Here is a 7,040-nt window from a genome sequence, read left to right as displayed (position 1 = left end):
GCCTTTCAGCCATTTGAGATTCCTCTGTTGAGAATTTTCTGTTTAGAACTGTACCCCATTTTTTAAATGGATTATTTGGTATTTTAGATCTAATTTCTTGAGTTCTTTGTGTGTTTTGGACATCAAACAGTCCAAAGTGGGGCTGGTGAAGATCTTTTCCCATTTTGTGGGTTTCATGAGGTCACTTTTCTTAACTGTTGCTCTCAGTGTCTGTGCTACTGGTGTTACATTTAGGAAGTGGTCTCCTGTCCATTTCTTGAGGTCCACAGTCCAAGGCAATTAAGAATCTGGGTAAAGGACTAGCTTTATCTTGTAACCAAATTATTGCAGTTACAGTAGTTCAACCAAAATAGAGGATCTTTGTAAAAAGTTGTGGCCCTGCCTATAGGACTCTTATTTTCCAGGTTTAAGATTTACAGACAGAGAGAAAGGTGTGAGCAATTCTTGTATTCAATGCATACTACGAATTTACCATACAAAAAAAATCTTAATATTAAAGCATCATGTTCCCATGAGTCACTTATTTACCTCTGTGGTTTTTTAGGTTTTGTTTTTGTTGTTATGCTTAGTCTGTGTGAGACTTAGTTTATTCGGTAAAATATTCTATGTGGCTGGGCAGGTGGCACAGCATGTATTCTTCTTGATGATAACCTGAATTCATATCCCAGTACCCAAGTTGGTAGGCTTATAACCACCTGCTACAATCCATGAAATATGACTCCTTCTTTTCTCATATGGCATCTATATGCATATGGAACACATTCTCTCTTACACAAAAGCATATAAAAATGTGTGGTAAAATTTTTCAATACTTCTTGTGACTCATAAATAGAGAAAATAGAGCAAAACAAGTTGCTCTAGGTGAACAATACAAATCATTCACTATTTCTGTATAAATTTGTTACCTTCTATTTGTTTGGGTAAGTTTTAACTTCCTGACTCTGATGCAAACTTACAGGCAGTCATCAGTTACAGAAAACAAAATGATGCCTTAGTGATCCTAACAAATATTCCTTTCCTTATTATATAAGAATGATAACCCTTTAGCAATCAAAACCGTTTTCTACAACGTTAAAACATAAGACGGACTCAAGCAAACTACTCCAGTTTGTTGGGACACCCTCCTCGTCCAGTCCTTTTCTGTAACTAGCAAAGTCGAGAACCCCAGTGCATAGGATGAGCACTGGCTAGCAAAGGCCCTTTTCAATCTATGAAGCCTAGAAAGGGAGCATAAGGGAAAGATTCCATCCATCAAATCCTTCAATTTAACAAAGGAATAGGCAACTTGATTCCTAATCCCAAAAGGCAACTTTGTACAGAGCCTGCTGCAACTCTGGTCCAAGCACGGTAGCTTCCATCACTACTTAGAAGCCAAAACTGGGGACATAACCCATGTTGTCCTAGTTCTGGATACAAGAAAGATACAGAATTTGTTGGTCATAGGTTCTTCCTCTGTGGTTTTATTTAGTTCACCCATTTTGCACTATCTAAGTTTGGAATAGAAATTCAATGAGGAGACTTAAGAGTTCATTGCGTGAAGCTGTGGAGATAAAGGCAGGGTTGTACTATGTTGAGATGATGGGGTATTGAGATACTCAAGCTATGAGACATCTGCTATGGAGAGCTGCAATAGGGAGTAGAAGTAGCAAAGGAGAGACATGTATGAAAAGTTTCAGGAATACTTATCTAAGCCCTTTGAGAATGAAGACCTTCCTGTCTGAGACAGAGCTACAGGATTTGTTGTTTGCCTGCTGAGTTTTAGTCTTGTTTTGGTCCAGTTTTCCCTCACTGTGTCCACACGCCTTTCTTTCATTTTATTTAAATTTATTCTTTCTCATTCACTACATCCCAAATGGAATTTCCCCTCCCTCCACTACCCCCTGTCCTCTCCACTGCTCCTCTTTCCACCAGATCCACTTCTCAATTTCTCTTCAGAATATGACAGAAATCCCAAGGATATCAACAAAATCCTGATTAACAAGGTACAATAAGACCAGGCATAAGCCCTTATATCAAGGATGGATGAAGCAACCTTGTAGGAGGAAGAGATTTCCAAGAATAAGCAAAAGAGTCAGAGACACCCCCTCACCCACTGTTAGGAGTCCCACAAAAGCATCAAACTGATGTGGGATTCCCCTCTGTATGCTGTAAATACCATTGGTAAATAAAGAAGCTGCTTTTGGCCTATCACAGGGCCAAGTACAGCAAGGCGAGCATTTCAGACAGATAAAGGAAAAGAGTAGATGGAGCCAAAAACAATCACATAACTGCCACAGGAGACACACACCAGACAAGACGTTACTATTGGTAGGCCACCACCATGTGGCGATATACAGATTAATAGAAATGGGTAAACCTAAGATGAGCTAGCTAGAAATATGCATAAGTAATAAGCCAAGCAGTGTTTTAATTAATACAGTTTCTATGTGGTTATTTCTTGTGGCCAAGACAGAATGAACAGCCTTCACCTACACTAAGCTGCCGAACCATAACATGTATGGAGAGATCCATGTTCCAACCCCTGTGGTCTCTGTGATTACTGTTTCTGTTTCTGTGAGCCTCTATGAGCTCTGCTTAGTTGATTTTGTGGACTGCATTAGGAAAATTTTTGATTATCAGTTTTTTTGAAAATGTTTTCCGGGCCTTTGAACTGAGAGTCTTCTCCTTTTATTCCTGTTATTACTAGGTTTGGGCCTTTCATTTTGTCCCTACAATCATTCTCTACTTCCGCAGGACTCCCAGAGCTTGGGCTTGGGTAAGGGTCTGTGCATGTGCTCCCATCGTGGTCAGAAGAAGCCTTTCTGATGACTGTAGGGCTAGGCACCAATATATAATTACAGGAGAATTTAGGTACACATCCTTCATTGATTTTTTTTTCTCAGCCGTAACTTGGTTCTACTCTAATTCTCTGAACATCCAAGGTCTGGGTGCTGGCCATCGTGGCAGTGTTAGGTATGGGCTTCCTTTCACATCTTATGCATTAGACCAGTCATTGGTTGGCCAATACAGAAGCTCTGAGCCACCATTGACCTAACATATCCTGCAGGCAGGGCAAGTGTGAGTCAAATGTTTTGTTGATGGCTTGGTATCCCAATGAGCTTCACTAGGAACCCCTTTTTAGATGACCTTGTTTACCACAGTTGAAACACTTGACATTTCCGAATTTTTTCACTGTCCATCTGAATGAGTCATCAGTAATAACCATTCAACAGATTCACGACTGCATTTAAGAAATTAGCTCACTACTTATTAAGTATACTCTATTAGTTTCTAGGATATAGACAGAATTAAAAATAGACTTTGGAGCCAAAATATCACACAAATGACCTCTAGTTCAAACTTTTATGCAGTATGTCTAGTTCTGACAAAAATCCTATGATCTCTCTCTCCACCTTCAGCCATTACTCTCAATATCCCCATCTTCCTGATCCAGAAAGAACAAATAATTAAGTTCTGTGCACAGCTTTCTATGATTTTCACCAACTAAAGTCTTGATATCTCCCACATTCTTCTGAAAGACTATAACATGAAGGGCTTGCTTGTTGGGGTTTCTGTCCCACCTGGTAGCCCACAGCTGGCATACCTCAAGGAAAATCACACACAGGACTCCATAAGATTATAAACTGATTGGCCCATTAGTTCTGCCTTCTTGTTAACTCTTATAGCTTATATTAACCCATTATTATTATCTATGTTAGCCGCACAGCTCAGTACCTTTCTCATCATGGCAGCTCACATGTTGTTTCTTCGGTGGTCTGGGCAGGAATGGCGGAGCAAGCTTCTTGCTTCCCAGAATATTCCTGTTGTCATCGCCCCACCTCTACTTCTTGTCTGGTTGACCCACCTATTCTTCCTGCCTGACCAATCAGCATTTTATTAAAATACATGATTGACAGAATACACACAATTCTCCCGCACCATTTCCCTTTCTTTTTTTCTTAAACAAAGGAAAATACCCATAGTCCATTTGTTGGGAATGTGGGTGTAGTATTTCAGGCTACTTCCTGCTGGTTGGGGGTGCTGATAATCTTATGGGAACCTAAAGAAAATTTAGAGTTATAATCAAGTCCTGACTGGAGTATCCTGTTGAGTCTCGATCATCTCAGGCAGCAGTCTTGAACCTGTTCTGGATGAAGAACTCAGACATCTGGGCCATCTATTCCTGTCAGAGATTTCTCAGGTGGTCTCCCTTGGTCAAATTGGATTTTTCTTAACTCTGAATAAATCCAGAGCCTCTCGTTTTCTGTGGAAACAAAAGCAAAATCTCTTCTCCAAAGTAACATACCTTTTGACTTCAGTTTTGAAGCCAAGGTATTTTCTAAATACCTATCTTGGGTTAGTTCAGCAGCATTTATAAACAAATGTCTTTTAGCAGCTGTTGCTCCTTCCTCAGCATTCAAAGAATTCAATGAGAGCATAATAGCATACAGTATCAAGTTTCTTTGTGTATTTTCCATCTTTATATGGCTTTATTTTAACCTCTATTTCTTTCATTTTTATTTTTACTTTTTGAGACAGGTTCTCTATATATCTTTGTCCTGGAATAACTCTGTAGACCAGGCTGTCCTTGAACTCACAGAGATCCACTTGTCTCTGCCTCCCCAGTGCTAGGATTAAAGGTGTGTGCTACCACACCTTGAACTCACAGAGATCTGTCTGTCTCTGTCTCCCAGGAATTGGGATTAAAGGTGTATACCACCACACCCTACTTCTTTCTTTCTTTCTTTTTTATTTTTAACCTTTAGCCTGCATTTATTTTTAACACATAGCAAACCATTTAGAGGTTTTTTTCGTCTTTGAATCTCTCTTTACTGTATATCTCTCTTTTTCTGACCACGAGTTAAAAACCGTGGCTTTGACGGCTGGATCCAGCACATTCCTTAGCTTTCCAGCCTCATGGCAGAGGTACTGCTGGAGCCATTTTTTATTGTCACAACTCTACAGTGTTTCAAGGTCCCTGCCAGCAAGCAAGCTGCATCATTCTGCTCACAGACCACACTCACTCGGAGTGCCTGCCTGAAAGAGTCAGAGTTAGCCCTGGCAGGACAGCCCAGAAAGCCAGCATTTTAAAACCATGCAGTTTTTTTCCTGCTATGGCTGAAAACAGAAAAGCATGCGTTCAGCTTTTCCTCAACATAGTTTAAGTGTTTAGTGACAGGATCTCTTAAAAGAGCTGCAAAGTTTTGCAGCTAAAGCTGAGTCAGGAAGCCTCTCTTAGATGAGAGCTTTTGCTTGCCTCTAGCAAGCAGAGCAGACCCAAGAAATTGCTGCTACCAAGAAAACATGCTTTACTCTATTCTTTCCCAAGCTTACTCAGATTTTCTGTGGATGCAGTTATCCACGTGGGCGCCATATGTAGCATGAGGGGTAGGCTTGTTTGTGGGTTTCTGTCCCGCCCGGTCCCCCAGCCGTTCAGTCCCAATAAAAATCACACAGGAATCTATATAAGTTATAAAGCTGATTGGCCCATTAGGTCAGGCTTATTATTAGTCCTTGTAACTTATATTAATCCATTATCATTATCTATGTTAGCCACATGGCTCAGTACCTTTCTCAGGATGGCAGCTCACATGTTACCTCTTTGGTGATTTGGGCAGGAATGGAGGAGGGAGCTTCCTCCTCCCTAGCCTTCTCCTATTCTTCTTGCCCCACCTCTACTTCCTGTCTGGTTGACCTGCCTATACTTCCTGCCTGGCCAATCAGCGTTTTATTAAAATACATGGTTGACAGAATACAGACAATTCTCCCACACCAAAAGACAACATTCCCTGGTTTTCCCTAGGAACAAATTCAGTTTTGGTGTCCTGTTTTTGTTCTAACTTGATTCTCTGTTGCTGTGACTAAATCGATTAACCAAAGGATTCCAGGCAAAAACAGGTTTATTTGGCTGATTCTTTTGGGATATAGTCTGCCATTTTGAGAGTTTAGGGTAGAAACTCAAGCTGGTCACTAAAAGGAAATTTTATGGGCAAAGATTGTTTCCTGCATTTCCTCTTGCCTACTCATTGTCTTATGCTCAGATAACTACCTTATCCATACACACATATCCATAGCACAATTAATAGAAAAACAGAGATAGATATTGGGGTTCAACCTGAAGGTCAAAAAGGAAAACATTCAGCCACGGCTTTTACTTCTACCTCTGTCTAAAATGATGATCCTGCCTCCAGGAATTCCACAATGACACTGTCTGAGAACTGTCTCATCCCTTCATATCTTCCTCTCTAGGACTGGGATTAAAGGCATGCACCACTACAGCCAGGCTTTTATGGCAAACTAGTGAGGCTACTATGGTTTGGTCTTGCCTTGGGCCTGTCTTTCCTCATTGTATCTCCATTAATGTCTTTCAAAATATGAATAGTATGCTGTGCGATTGAGTGTAGGAAAGATGTAACTTGTTTTCTGAATTTACAAGATGTTACTGTCAAGAGATTGTCTTGTATGTGTGGAGAGACTTGGGACATTGGAGCAGTTTAAGGGTTGTTGCATATTATGAGGATCATTGAAGTGACTTATTGTATTTTCTTCATGGATGACCATTAGCCTATAATGAGACTATGTATTTGCTTGAGTCTAAAACTTACCAGATGATGATATATTTGAACATATGGTTTTTTTTGGTCACTTGCTTGTGAACCTTTTATTAGGAAGAGATTTTCTGGATGGTTTTCCTCATGGAGGGGTGATATGGGTCTCTATAGCATCAGTTCATTTCCTGTTCTGTGTGTCTACTGTGTTGTAGTTGATACTAATCAGCCAACTTCCTTCTTGTGCTGTCATGCCTTTACCACCATTAAAGACTCTATCTCTACATCGTGTAAGATATAGGAGAAACAACTGCTATTCAATGCTAATCAAGTTTGCTATCTTTCTGTTTTTAATTGTTTGTTTGTTTGTCAAAACAAGGATTTTCTTTGTAGCCCTAGCTGTCTTGAAAGTAGCTCTGTCCACCCAGCTTGTTCCAGAATGACCTCAAACTCACCAATCCCCTTGACTTGGTATCCCAAATGTTGGGATTAAAAGTGGGCCAACATTCCTGG

Source organism: Myodes glareolus, chromosome 22 (assembly GCF_982192425.1).
Source record: "Myodes glareolus chromosome 22, mMyoGla1.1, whole genome shotgun sequence".
NCBI lineage: Eukaryota > Metazoa > Chordata > Mammalia > Rodentia > Cricetidae > Myodes > Myodes glareolus.
The sequence above is the reverse complement of the archived record's forward strand: the minus strand, read 5'-3'. Positions refer to the sequence as shown.